Raw genomic sequence first — 19023 nt, forward strand, 5'->3', positions numbered from 1 at the left:
CACCTGAGGCCCCACCTTCCACCACCTGGAGGCTCCATCCTTCCACCACCTGAGGCTCCACTCTTCCACCACCTGAGGCTCCACCTTCCACCACCTGCGGCTCCACCCTTTCCACCACCTGAGGCTCTACCCTTCCACCACCTGGAGGCTCCACCTTCCACCCCTGAGGCTCCACCCCTTCCACCACCTGAGGCTCCACCTTGCACCACCTGAGGCCCCACCTTTCCACCACCTGGAGGTTCCACCCTTCCACCACCTGAGGCTCCACCCTTCCACCATCTGAGGCTCCACCCTTCCACTACCTGAGGCTCCACCCTTCCACCACCTGAGGCTCCACCTTCCACCACCTGAGGCCCACTTCCACACCACCTGAGGCTCCACCCTTCCACCACCTGAGGCCCACCTTCCACCACCTGAGGCCCACCCTTCCACCACCTGAGGCTCCACCTTTCCACCTGAGGCTCCACCCTTCCACCACCTGAGGCTCCACCTTCCACCACCTGAGGCCCACCCTTTCCACCCCCTGAGGCTCCACCCTTCCACCACCTGGAGGCTCCACCCTTCCACCACCTGAGGCCCCACCTTCCACCACCTGAGGCTCAACCTTCCACCACCTGAGGCTCCACCTTCCACCACCCGAGGCTCCACCTTTCCACCACCCGAGGCTCCAATTCCTTCCTAAAACTAAGACCTATTGAACTGTTCTTCATAACCCTGGCAGCTGAACCTAAAATAACACAATAACATTCAATAACAAAATTAACAAACTATAACATATAATTTTATCAGTAATAATGAGAGAGAGAGAGAGAGAGAGAGAGAGAGAGAGAGAGAGGGAAAATCAGATCACCCTTATCAGGATCCTCGCGCGCACACACACACACACACACACACACACACACACACACACACACACACACACACACACACACACACACACACACACACACACACACACACACACACACACACACACACACACACACACACACACACACACACACACACACACACACACACACACACACACACACACACACACACACACACACACACACACACACACACACACACACACACACACACACACACACACACACACACACACACACACACACACACACACACACACACACACACACACACACACACACACACACACACACACACACACACACACACACACACACACACACACACACACACTAACCTAACCTATCCCCAACCTAACCTAACCTAACCTATATCACAATAGCATCCACGTGTCTCCTTGCTTCCCATGTCCACCCGTGTCCACATTTACTGCGTCAACAACTTCAATCTTCTGACATCTAACTTGGCATGTGGGGTGGGAGGGGGGTGGGGGTGGGGTGGGGTGAAGAGGAGACGAGGTGGGATGGGAGAGAATCTGTTTATCTTAGGTGTAGGTGTGTGTGTGTGTTTTCGTTACCCACACAGCCAAGGGAGAACTTGCCCCATAAGGTATAAAGTTACAGCTCAATACATATCATAAATAACATAAATACATAATTAACATCTAATTAATCTAGTACAGGTAGAGTCTCAGTCTCCACCTGTTAATTACTCTACCTGTGTGCTACTGTAACCACCTGGGAATGAACTGTACCTGTAATCTATACCTGAACCACCACCTGCATTTTACTGTAACCACCTGGGAATTAATTACTGTACCTGTATTTTACTGTAACCACCTGGGAACTAATTACTGTACCTGTATTTTACTGTAACCACTTGGGAACTAATTACTGTACCTGTATTTTACTGTAACCACCTAACTAATTACCGTACCTGTATTTATCAAACCACCTGGGAATTAATTACTGTACCTGTATTTTACTGTAACCACCTGGGAACTAATTACTGTACCTGTATTTTACTGTAACCACCTGGGAACTAATTACTGTACCTGTATTTTACTGTAACCACCTGGGAACTAATTACCGTACCTGTATTTTACTGTAACCACCTGGGAACTAATTACCGTACCTGTATTTTACTGTAACCACCTGGGAATAAACTGTACCTTTAGTCTATATACTGTAATGGTGTTTCAGGATACAGTCGTTGTGTACATTAGAGCCTCGTGTTGATGTTCTTACTTACCAGGAGGTGTGACGTCAACCACTTCTCCCGCTCTCCATGACTCACCCTCTCACTGACTTATTTTCCCCTCTCATTGTCTTTATTTTCCCTCTCACTGTCTTATTTTTCCTCTCACTGTCTCCTCTCACTGTCTTATTTTCCTCTCACTGTCTTTTTCTCACTGTCCTCCCACTGTCTCCCTCTCACTGTCTCCTCACACTGTCTCCCCACACTGTCTCCCCACACTGTCTCCCTCTCACTGTTTCCCCACTGACTCCCCACACTGTCTCCCTCTCACTGTCTCCTCTCACTGTCTCCCTCTCACTGTCTCCCCCTCACTGTCTCCTCTCACTGTCTCCCCCTTCACTGTCTCCCTCTCACTGTCTCCTCTCACTGACTCTCCACACTGCCCTCTCACTGTCTCCCTCTCACTGTCTCCCTCTCACTGTCTCCCTCTCACTGTCTCCCTCTCACCCCTACAGAGAAATATTGTTGTGGAGATGAAAGAACCAACGGCACCTCTCTTACTGACTCACTCTCTCACTGACGGAGTAATGTTGTCGTTGATTCACTCACTTGACTCACTCACTTTACTCACTCACTCACTCTTACTCACTCACTCTACTCACTCATTTTACTCACTCACTTTACTCACTCACTCACTCACTTTACTCACTCATTCACTCACTTTACTCACTCACTCACTTTACTCACTCATTCACTCACTTTACTCACTCACCACCACCACTTTACCACTCACTCACTCACTCACTACTCACCACTCACTCCACTCTATTTAATCACTTGGTAACTCAATTAATTACTAGAAGATCTACTAACTAACTGACTGCCTAACTGACTGACTGCCTGCCTAATTGACTGAATGACTGCCTAACTGACTGACTGACTGCCTGCTTAATTGACTGACTGACTGACTGACTGACTGACTGACTGCCTAACTGACTGACTGACTGACTGCCTAACTGACTGACTGACTGACTGCCTAACTAACTAACTGACTGACTGACTGACTGCCTGCCTAATTGATTGACCGACTGACTGACTGCCCAATCACTGACTGACTGACTGACTGACTGACTGACTGCCTAATTGACTGACTGACTGACTGCCTGCCTAACTGACTGACTGACTGACTGTCTAACTGACTGACTGACTGACTGACTGACTGACTGCCTAATTGACTGACTAACTGACTGCCTGCCTAATTGACTGACTGACTGCCTAACTGACTGACTGACTGACTAACTAACTGACTGACTGACTGACTGACTGCCTGCCTGCCTAATTGACTGACTGACTGACTGACTGACTGCCTAACTGACTGACTGACTGGTAGGATGGTAGAGGATGACCCCCCACACCGTGTGAGGGGGAAAAGGGGTGAGGTGGGAGGGAAGGGGTGGAGGGAGGGATGGGAGGGAGGGAGGTACAAGAGGGGTAGGAGGGGTGAGACAGGAGAGGGATGGAGGGGTGAGGGGTAGAGGGGTGGGTGAGGGGTAAAGGGAGGGGTGAGGGGGTGAGACAAGATAAAGAGGGGGTAGAGGGGTGGGGGTGAGGGTGAAGGAGGGGTGAGACAAGGGTAGGAGGGGTGAGACAGGAAGGAGGGATGGAGGGGTGAGAGGTAGAGGGGTGGGTGAGGGGTAAAGGGAGGGGTGAGGGTGAGACAAGATAGAAAAGAGGGGGTAGAGGGTGGGTGAGGGTGAGGGCTAACAGACACAGCTAGGCAGGACACCGGTTAAAGCTGACCTACCAGCAGCACTGCCCCAGATTAATGTTCCCTGCACACCTATACACCGAGCGTAGACCAGGTGGGTAGACCATGCGGGTACACCAAGCGGGTAGACCAGGCGGGTCACCAAGCGGGTAGACCATGTGGGTAGGTACATCCAAGGGTACACTCTCTCTGAGCTGGAAATGTGAGTACTGTACTTTTATAATTATTAGCAAACCTCTGTAATTGTGTACGTACTTGTATACAGGTATTTACAATTGTACCTGTATCTGTACTTGTATCCGTACCTGTATCTGTACCTGTATCTGTACCTGTCATTGTACCTGTACCTGTCACTGTACCTGTCATTGTACCTGTATGAACCAATCCACCAGCATTTGCATCAGTACTGTTATTTCAGATATAATGAAATAAATATATAACACTCGTACATTGTTTAGTACTCACATACACAACACTCGTCACTCCCAGGTCACTCCTCCCAGGTCACTCCTCCCAGGTCACTACTCCCAGGTCACTACTCTCAGGTCACTCCTCGACCCACACATACCTGTAAAGAAGAGTTTCACATTATAATCATTGATGATTGAGGTGGTAATAATGAGGTGAGGAGGAGGAAGAAGAGAGAGGAAGAGGAGGAGATATGAGGGAAGAGGGGAGGAAGAGGAGGAGGAGAGGAGGAAGGGAGGAGATGAGGAGAGGAGGAGGAAGAAGAGGAGGAAGAGGGAAGAAGAGGGAAGAGGAGGAGGAGGGAAGAAGGGAGGAGGATGGAGGAGGAAGAGGAGGAAGAGGAGGAGGAGGGAGGAAGAAGAGGAGGAGAGGAGAGGAGGAGGGAAGATGAGAGGAGGAGGAGGAGAGGAGGAAGAGGGAAGAAGAGAGGAAGAGGAGGAAGAGGAGGAGGAGGAAGAAGAGGAGGAGGATGGGAGGGAAGAGGAGGAAGAGGAGGAGGAGAGGAAGAAGAGGAGGAGGAGGGAAGAAGAGAGGAAGAGGGAAGAAGAGGAGGAACAGAGGAAGAGGAGGAGACGAGGTGCCATGGGCGTTAGTGATGTCATGTATGGGCGTAGCACCAACCACAGTGAAGGGCCACTCCAGTGTGGGTCAAGTTATCTACCTACACCTCACTCACCTACCCATCACCCTCACTCACCTACCTACACCTCACTCACCTACCTACACCTCACCACCTACCTACACCTCACTCACCTCTCTACACCCTCACTCACACCCTCACCCACCCCACCCACCTACACCCTCACACCACCCACCTACACCCCCACCAGCCCCACCCTGCCACCCCTCACCACCACCCACCCTCACCCCACCCACCTCACTCACCCACCCACCCCCACCCCACCTACACCCCTCAGTCACCTACCTACACCTCACTCACCACCCCACCCACCCACCTACACCCTCACTCACCTACCTACACCCCCACCCACCCACCCTCATCCCCACCTACCGCCCCTACTCACCTACCTACACCTCACCTCACCCACACCCCACCACCTACCCACACCCTCACCTCACCCACCTACACCCTCACCACCCCTACCTACACCTCACTCACCCACTCCACACCCACACCTCACCACCCACCTACACCCCTCACTCACCCACCCACACCCCCACTCACCTCACACCTCACCCACCCACCTACACCCCACACCACCTACACCCTCACCACCCACCTACACCCCTCACCTCACCCACCTACACCCACCACCCACCCACACCCCCACTCACCCACCCAATCCCCCTCACCACCCACCTACACCCCCACACACCCACCCACCCCTCACTCACCCACCCACACCCTCACACCTCACCACCCTCACCACCCACCTACACCCCACCACCCACCTACTACACCTCACCACCTACCTACACCCTCACCACCTACCTACACCTACCACCCACCTACACCCTCACTCACCCACCTACACCTCACTCACCCACCTACACCCTCACTCACCCACCTACACCTCACTCACCCACCTACACCTCCTATTCTTGCTTAATTTCACAAAGCAGCAGGTGTAAATCAGTAGTATTCATCTTGGAGCCAAAATTCCCGACAACAGCCAAGACGCACAGAATGTAAACAAACATTTTCTCGCATGAAAACTGGGGTCGTGTTTTACCTACAACCTCCAGTGACCTCCCCTGCCCCACCTCCCTTTCCTCTTCATCGTTGTCCTCCTCCTCCTCCTTCCTCATCAATATCTCCCCATCATGTCTACCACTTATTCCTCTCCATCATCTCCATCATCATGACCATCACCACCACTACCACCTCTCCATCACCACCACAACCACCTCTCCATCACCACCACCGCCTCCTCCTTCATAAACGCCATCATCTATGTCAGCCTTACCATGGACGCCATCATTCACCTCTCCCTCCTCCTTTCTGCCTCTCCTTTCTCTCTCTCCCTCTCTCTCCTCTCTCTCTCTCTCCCCTCCCCTCCCTCTCCCTCTCCACTCCCTCACTACATCGTGTGTACTGTTATCTCCTCCCTGTTATAGCGTCCTTCTCTCTAACTGCTCAAACAAGTCTCAAGTTAAGAGAGACCTTTTAACTTACGAGACTTACCTTAACTATTTCTGAGCCAATAAGGAGCCTTGTTACATGTCCAGTTAAAGGAAAATTTAACTTGGGGAAACAGTGAGAATCTTTTAATGTGTGTTGTAGGTAAAACTCCAAAACAGGTAGATTAAGGACAGGTAGACTCCCAAATAGGTAGAATTAAGGACAGGTAGACTCCCAAACAGGTAGATTAAGGACAGGTAGACTCCCAAACAGGTAGATTAAGGACAGGTAGACTCCCAAATAGATTAAACAGGTAGACTCAAAACAGGTAGATTAAGGACAGGACTCCAAAACAGGTAGATTAACGACAGGTAGACTCCCAAACAGGTAGATTAAGGACAGGTAGACTCCCAAACAGGTAGATTAAGGACAGGTAGACTCCCAAACAGGTAGATTAAGGACAGGTAGACTCCAAAACAGGTAGATTAACGACAGGTAGACTCCAAAACAGGTAGATTAAGGACAGGTAGACTCCCAAACAGGTAGATTAAGGACAGGTAGACTCCCAAACAGGTAGACTTAATCAAGCACAAAAATAATCATATTCAGGCCAGGTGTCATTGATAGTGCGAGCGAGATTCGAACCCGGGTCAACATCTGGGGGAAAGACGACCTGACAACCGCACAGACAAATAAAAAAAGAATTAAAAAAAAATAAGAAAAATAGATTGGATAAAGACAATAAACTCTCTCTCTCTCTCTCTCTCTCTCTCCAGCTTCACTCAGCCCCTTACCAGTCCTCTAAAGCTCTGCCCTTACCAGTCCCCCCTGCTCACCAGTCCCCCAAGCCTCACCAGTCCTCTCGCCCCTCACCAGTCCCCTGCCCTCACCAGTCCCCTCAAGCCCTCACCAGTCCCCTCAGCCCCTCACCAGTCCCCCAAGCCCCCACCAGTCCTCTCTAAACCTTACCAGTCCTCCCAAGCCCTCACCAGTCCCCTCAAGCCCTACCAGTCCTCTCTAAACCCTCACCAGTCCCCTCAAGCCCTCACCAGTCCTCTCAAGCCCTCACCAGTCCCCTCAAGCCCTCACCAGTCCCCTCAAGCCCTCACCAGCCCTTCAGCTCTGACACATTAAAGACTGTGTACCATTACCCAGGATCACTATTACAAGGTGTGTCACAATATCTCTGTCCACAATATCTAGGGCCACATGATCTCTGGCCACAATATCTATAGCCACAATATCTCTGACCACATGATCTATGGCCACATTACCATACTCATGGCCACAAAACAATAAAAACTACAACAGTGAAACACCATAAACACTCCCAGAAACATAATATTTACAATCAATTCTCACTAAGTCGGTTCACACAAGATGTTACGAGGAAGATAATAAAATTAATATCTGTTTATTTGTTGTTGATTGATAGTGCTGTTGTAAAGTCCACACGAGATAGAGGTTATATTTTATCACAACCTTGAAATGCGATATGGCGGAGCGTTATGTCAAGATGTAAACAAACTGTGGCGTCTAAGTGATGAATGTAGCGTTTTTAGCTGAATTTAGCGTTTTAGGCTGAATTTAGCGTTTTTGGCTGAATTTAGCGTTTTGAGCTCAATTTAGTGTTTTAGCCGAATTTAGCGTTTATGGGTGAATTTAGCATTTATGGCAGAATTTAGCATGGGTGAATTTAGCACTTATAGCTGAATTTAGCACTTAATAGCTGAATTTAGCACTTAATAGCTGAATTTAGTACTTAATAGCTGAATTTAACACTTATGGGTGAATTTAGCATTTATAGCTGAATTTAGCGAGGCTGGGAGGTTCGAGGCGGGGGGGGGGTTATAATTAACTTAACCAGGGATTTTAAAGGTTTATGGCAAGATAAGATAGTTATCTAAAGGGGTAGGAGGGTGTATGGGGTAGGGTGGTGTAAGGTAGGTGGTGGGTAAGTAGGGGTGTAGGGTGTAAGGGGCAAGGGGTAGGGGTAAGGTAAGGGGGTGTAAAGGGGTGTATGGGGGTTGTAAGGGGGTGTATGGGGGCAGGGGGTGTAAGGGGTAGGGTAAGATATGTAGTAAGGTATTGGGTTAGATAAGAGGTTTTTGTACTTAGTTAATCTACTGTAGGTTAATATGTTTTAATCTAGCTATGATATGCCCTATGCACACACACACACACACACACACACACACACACACACACACACACACACACACACACACACACACACACTGCTTCATAAGTCAAGTCATTGTTGTGAAATATTAGAGGACGTCTGCTACTGCCTGCCTGCTCCTTCCCTTCCTTCCTTCTTCCTCCTTCCTCACTTCACTCATCCTCTCCTCCTTCCTTCCTTCTCTCCTCCTGGTATCCACAAGAGCTGACTAACACACACACACGACTACAACCCATCTACAGTGACACACCCACACACCATTCCTCATAAATACGTGGGTTGTGACCCTCATAAGCGGGTTGTATCTCATCTCAAGCGTACAGACCATGCCCTCATAAGCATGGAAGGTGACCATACCTCATAAGCGTGGGTTGTGACCATGCCCTCATAAGCGTGGGCTGTGACCGTACCCCATAAACGTGGGCTGTGACCATGCCCTCATACAGACCACCCCATAAACGTGGGTTAGACCGTGACCTATGCCTCATAAGCGTGGGTTGTGACCGCACCTCATAAGCGTGGGTTGACCATGCCCTCATAAGCATGGGCAGACCCACCTGCTGCTGGCCAGACCATGCCCCTCATAAGCATGGGTTGTGACCATGCCCATACAGACCCCTCATAAGCGTGGGGTTGTGACCATGCCCTCATAAGCGTGGGCTGACCGTACCCTCATAAACGTGGGGTTGTGACCATGCCTCAGCAAGCGTGGGGCTGTGACCGTACCCCCATATAAGCAGGTTGTGACCATACCCTCATAAGCATGGGTTGTGACCATACCCTCATAAGCGTGGGTTGTGACCATACCCTCATAAGCATGGGTTCTGGCAGGAGGAGGAGCAGCAGCCCCCATCACCACCTCAAACGATACACTCTCAGAGGCCATTTACGACCCATGACCCGAGTTTATTAAGCCTTTCACTAACCCATGACCCTTATGATCAGATATACAGTAAATCGTTGAGTGAATATTTATCTTAATTAATGACGCATCACTGTACCCAATTAATAAGCTCAAATTTCAAAACAATTAGTTTTTCTCTTATATGAAATTGAAACAGTTTATTAGTCAGAAAAACACAGATACAGAGTGGATAATAATAACAATATTAACATGGCAGAGCCAGTTGAGAACCTGAGCTCTCTTTGAGACACCTGATATATACTATACATTTATCTCAAGGAAGTATTATGTAACATTTAGTATCATCTGGAATAGTACAATAGCATGGTAGTAATAAGACCATCTCATAATGTTACCACTTCAATATTTATTTATTTCAGTTTTTATATTATAAGTATATACATAATATACAGTGGAATTGAGTAACATAAATATGATAAGGGAGGGAAGCAGTACAACAGGGGGTTGTCTTAAGGTGGAACAAGAGGACAGAGCTGTCAGGAGTATGTCTGGTTGGCAAATATATTTATTGCAATAGTAATTTCTTATCTATCTACATAATGATTTCCGATAAAACGGTTTTGATGGTACAATAAAAGCAGGTACTGTAAATATAGTAGGTATTACAAGAAATATTAATACTTAGACAATAGATATTTTTTAAGAGATGATTTAAAGGAAGGGAGTGTAGTCTTTGCACGGATGGGTGGGGGTAAGTTGTTTCACACCTTCACACCATGATATTTTATGGAGGTCTGGGACTGAGAGGAGCGCATGGGGGGTGGTCTTAGTAGCTCTGGGTGCCTTAAGTTGTATCTCTGATTATTCCGGAACTGGAAATAATTATTGTCAAGCAAGTGATTGATAGATTTGTAAACAAAGAGGGCACAACAGTAGGTGTTAATATCTTTTAATTTTAATATTTTCAATTTTGCAAATTGTTCGATTGTGTGATCAGTTTTTTCAGTAGGTCATTGTCTGCAAAACTCACTTTTGTGCAGTAATCAGGGATTGTGTTTTTGAAGAGCCAGAGGCCCCCCATAGTGTGTGACAGTGTATCAGGTGTTGGTAAACAAGATCATGATAGATTTCTTTCATTGCTGTGAGAGTGAGTGACTGTCGAGTGTGATACATGATACCGCACTGTTTATTGACTTTACTCTGTATGGCTTGTATGTGGTTTCTCCAGTTAAGTTTCTCATCACAATAACTCCGAGGAATTTAGTATTTTGTTCGCGTTTGAGGACTGTATTACCAAGGTACAGGGGGTCCAAGTCTGGGGGTAAGGTTTTCCTTTTGTGAGATCGTGTAGTCTGTAGTGTATTCTGGCTATGTTTGTGTTATTCTGGTTATCGTCCATACGGGGTTAAGTCTTTGTCATCAAGGGGATAAGTCATCGTCCTCAAGGGATTAAGTCATCGTCATCAAGGGGTTAAGTCATCGTCCAAAAGGTTAAGTCATCGTCATAAAGGGGTTAAGTCATCGTCCTCAAAGGGTTAAGTCATCGTCAAAGAGGTTAAGTCATCGTCAAAGAGGTTAAGTCATCGTCAAAGAGGTTAAGCCATCGTCTTCAGGGGTTAAGTCATCGTCCTCAAGGGGTTAAGTCATCGTCCTCAAGGGGTTAAGTCATCGTCATCAAAGGGTTAAGTCATCGTCAAAGAGGTTAAGTCATCGTCCTCAAAAGGTTGTCATCGTCCTCAAGAGGTTAAGTCATCGTCATCAAAGGGTTAAGTCATCGTCATCATCATCAAAGGGTTAAGTCATCGTCTTCAGGGGTTAAGTCATCGTCCTCAAGGGGTTAAGTCATCGTCCTCAAGGGGTTAAGTCATCATCCTCAAGGGGTTAAGTCATCGTCCTCAAAAGGTTAAGTCATCGTCCTCAAGAGGTTAAGTCATCGTCATCATCATCAAAGGGTTAAGTCATCGTCAAAGAGGTTAAGTCATCGTCCTCAAAGGGTTAAGTCATCGTCAAAGAGGTTAAGTCATCGTCATCATCATCAAAGGGTTAAGTCATCGTCAAAGAGGTTAAGTCATCGTCCTCAAAGGGTTAAGTCATCGTCAAAGAGGTTAAGTCATCGTCATCATCATCAAAGGGTTAAGTCATCGTCAAAGAGGTTAAGTCATCGTCATCAAAGGGTTAAGTCATCGTCAAAGAGGTTAAGTCATCGTCCTCCAGGGGTTAAGGTATGTGTGTGTGTGTGAGTCTGGAGGCCACAGTTTACCTCGGCTATAAAACTTGTTTATGTGCTCATAATACCTGTACAATATTAAACCTGTGTTAGCGCTCACCGGTAATGACCCTACCTGTTATTATTTGTTGTAGTTATTATTATTATTATTATTATTATTATTATTATTATTATTATTATTATTATCATTATTATTATCATTATGGTTTACACTATTAATATTAATTCGAATATTATTATCATTATTTTTATTATTTTTTTTACGTTCATATTTTTATCATTATCACTACTGGTATTACGAGGTATTATTATTATTATTATTATTATTATTATTATTATTATTATTATTATTATTATTATTATTATTATTATTATTATCAGAGAATCTTAGCATTATAATCATTACCAGTATTACATATTAGCATAACATTAATATCCCAGTTTAAGTGTTGCCTGCCAGTCTCTCTCCCCCTGACAACCTGCCACCCCTCCCTCCCTTCCTACCTGCCACCACCCCTCCCTCCCCTCTCTCCCACCCTACCTTTCACCCCTCCCTCCAGGCCTACCATAATTATCACACACTTAGTAAGATAACACGTATTTCCTCTTAGCGCACTGAGTGAAGCTTTATGTTCACTAGAATATATATATACAGTATATACTTTAAATTTAATGACGGTGTATTCTCATAACATTACACAAGAGTTGACGTTTATGGCCGCGTTGAGCGTTGATGGAAACGTTTAATACTTGAACGTTTTTTGGGGGAGTTTGTTTACAACGTTGAGTGTTTGTTTATGTTTGGTTTAGTCAATGGAGTGTTTTTAGTGTTTGGTGTTTTATAGTTTGTGTATTAAATCACACACAAACATATGTTTATACGTTACATACACAAGAATAAAAGACACAAACCTAAACACACACACACAGCCTTCTGCAAGTTCTTCAATAAACCGTTAATTATTTACATGTATATACACACACACACACACACACACACACACACACACACACACACACACACACCACACACTAAACATCTAGTGACTTACGTGACTTAACTTAATCTAACTTGACCTAATCTAACTTAACGTAAGTAACTTAATTATACGAAATGGCTAAAAGTAAGTTTCATAGCTATTACGTGAAATGACTAGTTGTTGTGGGTGTGTGTGTGTGTGTGTGTGTGTGTGTGTGTGTGTGTGTGTGTGTGTGTGTGTTGGGGAACGATTACTCCACACCGTAACGCTTGAAGGAACACCACACGAGTTGTCAATACTCTAGAGTTAGCCCGACTGCATACCGAGGCAGACAGCGCCAACGCTGGAAGACGCTGCCGCCGCCCTCCTGCACTAGATGTAGCCCTCCACATGTGCAACATCTGTGATCGACCCTGCGGTCCCATATCGGCCTTTAGTCACCTCAGAGCTCACCAACGAAGGTGACATCTTAATAACTCATATCATTATCATAGCTGGATGATCTTCATACTATTCCAAGTGCGCAAAGTAGTAGTAGTAGTAGGGAAAAAAGTATGATCCTTATGCATGTAAAAAATATTCAGGTCACAACACACACACACACACTCCAGTGCAAGCCCCAACAGTCACAGTGGGTGCCCATCCTCTCCAGCTGGTGCAGTTTGCCAAACTCCTGGGTGTAACTATAGACAACAAACTGGACTGGAAGGCCCATGTAAATAACACAGTCAAGGCAGCCTCGTACCGTCTATACATGCTACAACGACTTAGTTATTGGGACACCCAACGAGCTGAGACCATTTATAACGCCTTTATTCTCCCCAAACTAACATTTGCGCCAGCCTGGTCGTTCTCTCAACTCTCTACCCAACAACGTCAGCTAGAAAGTACAGAAAGGGCCTGCAGAATCATGTTTTGGCAGACTACTCCGGCTACACCAATGCTCTACCCTGGAAATGCCATCCCTCAGTGACCTCCACCAAGCACTGGAAGGCTTGCAGCCAACTAATGCACCACCTCGTCATCGCCACCTCCTGCCACAGTGCCCCTACCAACTGCAGTCCACTACAAAAAATTCAGCCACAAGAGCCGCACTGATAGATATAAAGAACAGCACTATCCCATCTATTGTTAAAATAATAAACAACTCCTGATTTATGTACTGTACAGCCTGTAAATGTATTCAATGCATATTATATCATTATGTCTAAATCAAATGTCTTCAATATTTCTTCTTCGCCCTACCGGCCAATCCTGTTAATAAACCGTTTATTATTATTTTTATTATTATTATTATTATTATTATTATTACACACACACACACACACACACACACACACACACACACACACACACACACACACACAGTTGTAATGTTTGGTCAGGCATAATATTAACATTAGATACTAAAGGTCATAACATTGGAGATAAAAGAGTAACATGTAATACTCTGTTTAATTATGACAAGAGAATGTGTTGTTGTTGTTGTGATTTGTTATTGTTATTATTATTATTACAAATATTATCATTATCTTCCTTATAACATTTATTATTATTATTTATTATTATTATTGTCTAATGTCAAATTATTATTTCATTACCGCATCATCATCCTCATCATCATCATCCTCATCATTATTATTATTACCATTATTTCTATTACCTATTCTATTATTATTATTAAACATTATGTAACAGTCTTATTAACCTGACGGTACTATATTAACTAACCTGACGGTACTGTTAACTAACTCTGACAGCGTTAATAAACCACACCGGATAACACTAACAGATTCCGTCACAAGATATTATCACACCCTAAGGGATAAGATAACCACTAGGATACAAGTCTTCAAGATAGGTCAATTAAGGTCACTAAGATAACAAGATAACAGGGTACAAGGAGAGAAATTAAGGGGGAGCAGTAAGGTGGGTGTGTGTGTCACTGAGAAGGTGTCAGGTACGCCTGGACCATCCTTAACAGGTGATAAACACACTGACGGGACACCTGAAGAAACACACAGTCAGGTGGCAACACACCCGCGTGGCTTATACCTGTCTTTAAACACACTTGGCAGTACACCTGCAGCAACACACCTGGCTGGCAACACCTGTCTTGCAACACACTTGGCAAGCAGCACACCAGGCTGCAACACACCTGGTTAGCAACACACCTGTCATGCAACACACCTGTCTGTAACACACCCTGTCTGGCAACACACCTGGCTAGTAACATACCTGTCTCGTGCTCCAACATCACAAACACGTACCAGAAATTAATATATTAGATTCCGTCATCGACTTGTGTCAGCCGAGGTAGGTTGTTCCTGACGCTATGAGCTGACATCCACCTGACTGAATTACTCCTAGCTGACATCTCCCTGACTGACATCCCTGTCTTCCCCCTAGCTGACATCATCCCTTACTGACTTCCCCCTGAGCTGACATCATCCCTTACGCCCCCCTGACTGACAACCCCTGAGCTGACATCCGCGACCAGCCATCTGTGATACTGTTCTGAAAATTACAAAAAAGAGGGTTATACACACACACAACATCTAACAGACAGAGGACCGACACATCTAACAGACGAGACAGACACAGACACCCCGGCACGTCATCTAACAGACAGACAGACAGACAGCCTCCATGTTTCACTCTTCTCTCAAAAGTCAATAGACCATGAATGTTAGCGCCCGACACGGTCCAATAGCTGGTCCCTGACGTGCTGAAGGTGTTACTAACGGACAGTGAGGCGACAGTAGAGGGCGACAGTGAGATGATAGAACAGGGAGACAGTAGGCAGACGATAGTAATGGGCGACAGTAGCGGGCGACAGTGAGATGATGAACAGGGCGACAGTGGCGGACGATAGTAATGGGCAACAGTGGCGGGCGACGGTAGAGGATGATAGAACAGGACGACGTAGCAGACGATGGTAATGGGCGACAGTGGGATGATGAAGACAGGGCGACAGTAGCGGACGGTAATGGGCGACAGTAGCGGGCGACAGTGGGATGATAGAACAGGGCGACAGTAGCAGACGATAGTAATGGGCGACAGTGAGGGGCGACAGTAGAGGGATGATGGGAACAGGAGACGGTGGCAGACGATGGTAATGGGCGACGGCGGGCGACAGTGGGGGATGATAGAACAGGGGCAATGGCGGACGATAGTAATGGGCGACAATGGCGGGCGACAGTAGAGGATGATGGGAAAGGAGACAGTGGCAGACGATGGTAATGGGCGACGTGGCGGGCGACAGTGGGGATGATGGGAACAGGGACGTGGCAGACGATAGTGATGGGCGACAGTGGGGATGATGGAACAGGAGACAGTGGCAGACGATAGTAATGGGCGACAGTGGAGGATGATGGGAACAGGAGACAGTAGCAGACGATAGTAATGGGCGACAGTGGGGGGACAGTGGAGGATGATGGAACAGGAGACGGTAGCAGACGATAGTGTGGGCGACAGTGGCGGGCGACAGTAGAGGATGATAGAACAGGGCGACAGTAGCGGACGATAGTAATGGGCGACAGTGGGGATGATAGAACAGGGCGACAGTAGCGGACGATAGTAATGGGCGACAGTAGAGGATGATAGAACAGGAGACAGTAGCAGACGATAATGTGGGCGACAGTAGGGGATGATGGAACAGGAGACAGTAGCAGACGATAGTAATGGGCGACAGTGGCGGGCGACAGTGGGGATGATAGAACAGGAGACAGTAGCGGACGATAGTAATGGGCGACAGTAGCGGGCGACAGTGGGGATGATAGAACAGGAGACAGTGGCAGACGTGGGCGACAGTGGCGGGCGACAGTAGAGGATGATGGAACAGGAGACGTAGCAGACGATAGTAATGGGCGACGTGGGGGATGATGGGACAGGGGAGACAGTAGCAGACGATAGTAATGGGCGACAGTGGGGATGATGGAACAGGGAGACAGTGGCAGACGATAATGTGGGCGACAGTAGAGGCGACAGTGGGGATGATGGAACAGGAGACAGTGGCAGACGATAGTAATGGGCGACAGTAGGATGATAGAACAGGGGAGACAGTAGCAGACGATGGTAATGGGCGACAGTGGGGATGATGGAACAGGGCGACAGTAGCGGACGATAGTAATGGGCAACAGTGGCGGGCGACAGTGGGGATGATAGAACAGGGCGACAGTGGCGGACGATAGTAATGGGCGACAGTAGAGGATGATAGAACAGGGCGACAGTAGCGGACGATAGTAATGGGCGACAGTGAGGATGATGAAGAGGGAGACAGTAGCAGACGATGGTAATGGGCGACAGTGGGGATGATGAACAGGAGACAGTGGCAGACGATAGTAATGGGCGACAATGTGGGCAGTAGAGGATGATAGAACAGGGCGACAGTGAGGATGATGAACAGGGAGACGGTGGCAGACGATGGTAATGGGCGACAGTGAAGGATGATAGAACAGGAGACAGTGGCAGACGTGGTAATGGGCGACAGTGAGATGATGGGAACAGGAGACAGTGGCAGACGATAGTAATGGGCGACAGTAGAGGATGATAGAACAGGAGACAGTGGCAGACGATGGTAATGGGCGACAGTAGAGGATGATGGGAACAGGGAGACAGTAGCAGACGATGGTAATGGGCGACAGTGGCGGGCAATGATGAGGATGATGGGAATGGGGCGACAGTAGAGGGATGATAGAACAGGAGACGGTGGCAGACTGATAGTAATGGGCGACAGTAGAGGATGATAGAACAGGGAGACAGTAGCAGACGATAGTGTGGGCGACAGTGAGGATGATGGAACAGGAGACAGTAGCAGACGATAGTAATGGGCGACAGTAGCGGGCGACAGTAGAGGATGATAGAACAGGGAGACAGTAGCAGACGATGGTAATGGGCGATAATGGGCGACAGTAGAGGATGATAGAACAGGGCGACAGTGGCGGACGATAGTAATGGGCGATAGTAGAGGATGATAGAACAGGAGACAGTAGCAGACGATAGTAATGGGCGACAGTAGGGATGATAGAACGGGAGACGGTAGCAGACGATGGTAATGGGCGACAGTGGGGATGATAGAACAGGGCGACAGTAGCGGACGATAGTAATGGGCGACAGTAGCGGGCGACAGTAGAAGATGATAGAACAGGAGACAGTGGCAGACGATAGTAATGGGCGACAGTAGAGGATGATGTGAACAGGGCGACAGTAGCGGACGATAGTAATGGGCGATAGTAATGGGCGACAGTGGGGATGATAGAACAGGAGACAGTAGCAGACGATGGTAATGGGCGATAGTAGAGGATGATAGAACAGGAGACAGTAGCGGACGATAGTAATGGGCGACAGTAGAGGATGATAGGAACAGAACAGTAGCAGACGATAGTAATGGGCGACAGTGGCGGGCGACAGTAGAGGATGATAGAACAGAGGGCGACAATTGGCGGACGATAGTAATGGGCGATGGTAATGGGCGACAGTGGGGATGATGGGAACAAGGCGTCGTGGCGGACGATGGTAATGGGCGATAGTAGAGGATGATAGAACAGAGACAGTGGCAGACGGTAGTAATGGGCGACAGTAGGGGATGATAGAACAGGGAGACAGTGGCGATGGTAATGGGCGACAGTAGAGGATGATAGAACAGGACTGTGCTTGGACTAATGGGCGACAGTGGCGGGCGACAGTGGGGATGATAGAACAGTAGACGATGGGCGACGGTGGGGATGATGGAACAGGGCGACAGTGGCGGACGATGTGTGGGCGATGGTAATGGGCGACGTGGGGATGATGGGGAACATGGGGAGACGGTAGCAGACGATGGTAATGGGCGATAGTAGAGGATGATGGGAACAGGGGAGACGGTAGCAGACGTGGTAATGGGCGACAGTGGGGGATGATGGAACAGGAGACAGTAGCAGACGATGGTAATGGGCGACAGTGGCGGGCGACAGTAGAGGATGATGATAGAACAGGGCGACAGTATTGCGGACGATAGTAATGGGCGATAGTAATGGGCAACAGTGGGGATGATGAACAGGGCGACAGTAGCGGACGATAATGGGCGATAGTATGGGCGGAGTGGGGATGATGGAACAGGGCGACAGTGGCGGATAGTATTGGGCGTGTGTGGGCGACAGTGGGGATGATGAACAGGTCGATAGCAGTGGACGACAGTGGGCGACAGTAATGGGCGACAGTAGAGGCGATGGTGGGGGCGACAGTGGGGGCGACAGTAATGGGCGACAGTGGAAGTACAATGACCGGCATAGGAACAGCTGGGTCAAATATACATGACATGACATTATTCAGGAAGGTATGGTTAGGTCTCACTAGGCAGGTGAGAGTTGTTTATAGCCCCATCGAGACATTAAGTCGAA

This window comes from Homarus americanus, unplaced genomic scaffold (genome assembly GCF_018991925.1).
Source record: "Homarus americanus isolate GMGI-L3 unplaced genomic scaffold, GMGI_Hamer_2.0 scaffold57511, whole genome shotgun sequence".
Lineage (NCBI taxonomy): Eukaryota > Metazoa > Arthropoda > Malacostraca > Decapoda > Nephropidae > Homarus > Homarus americanus.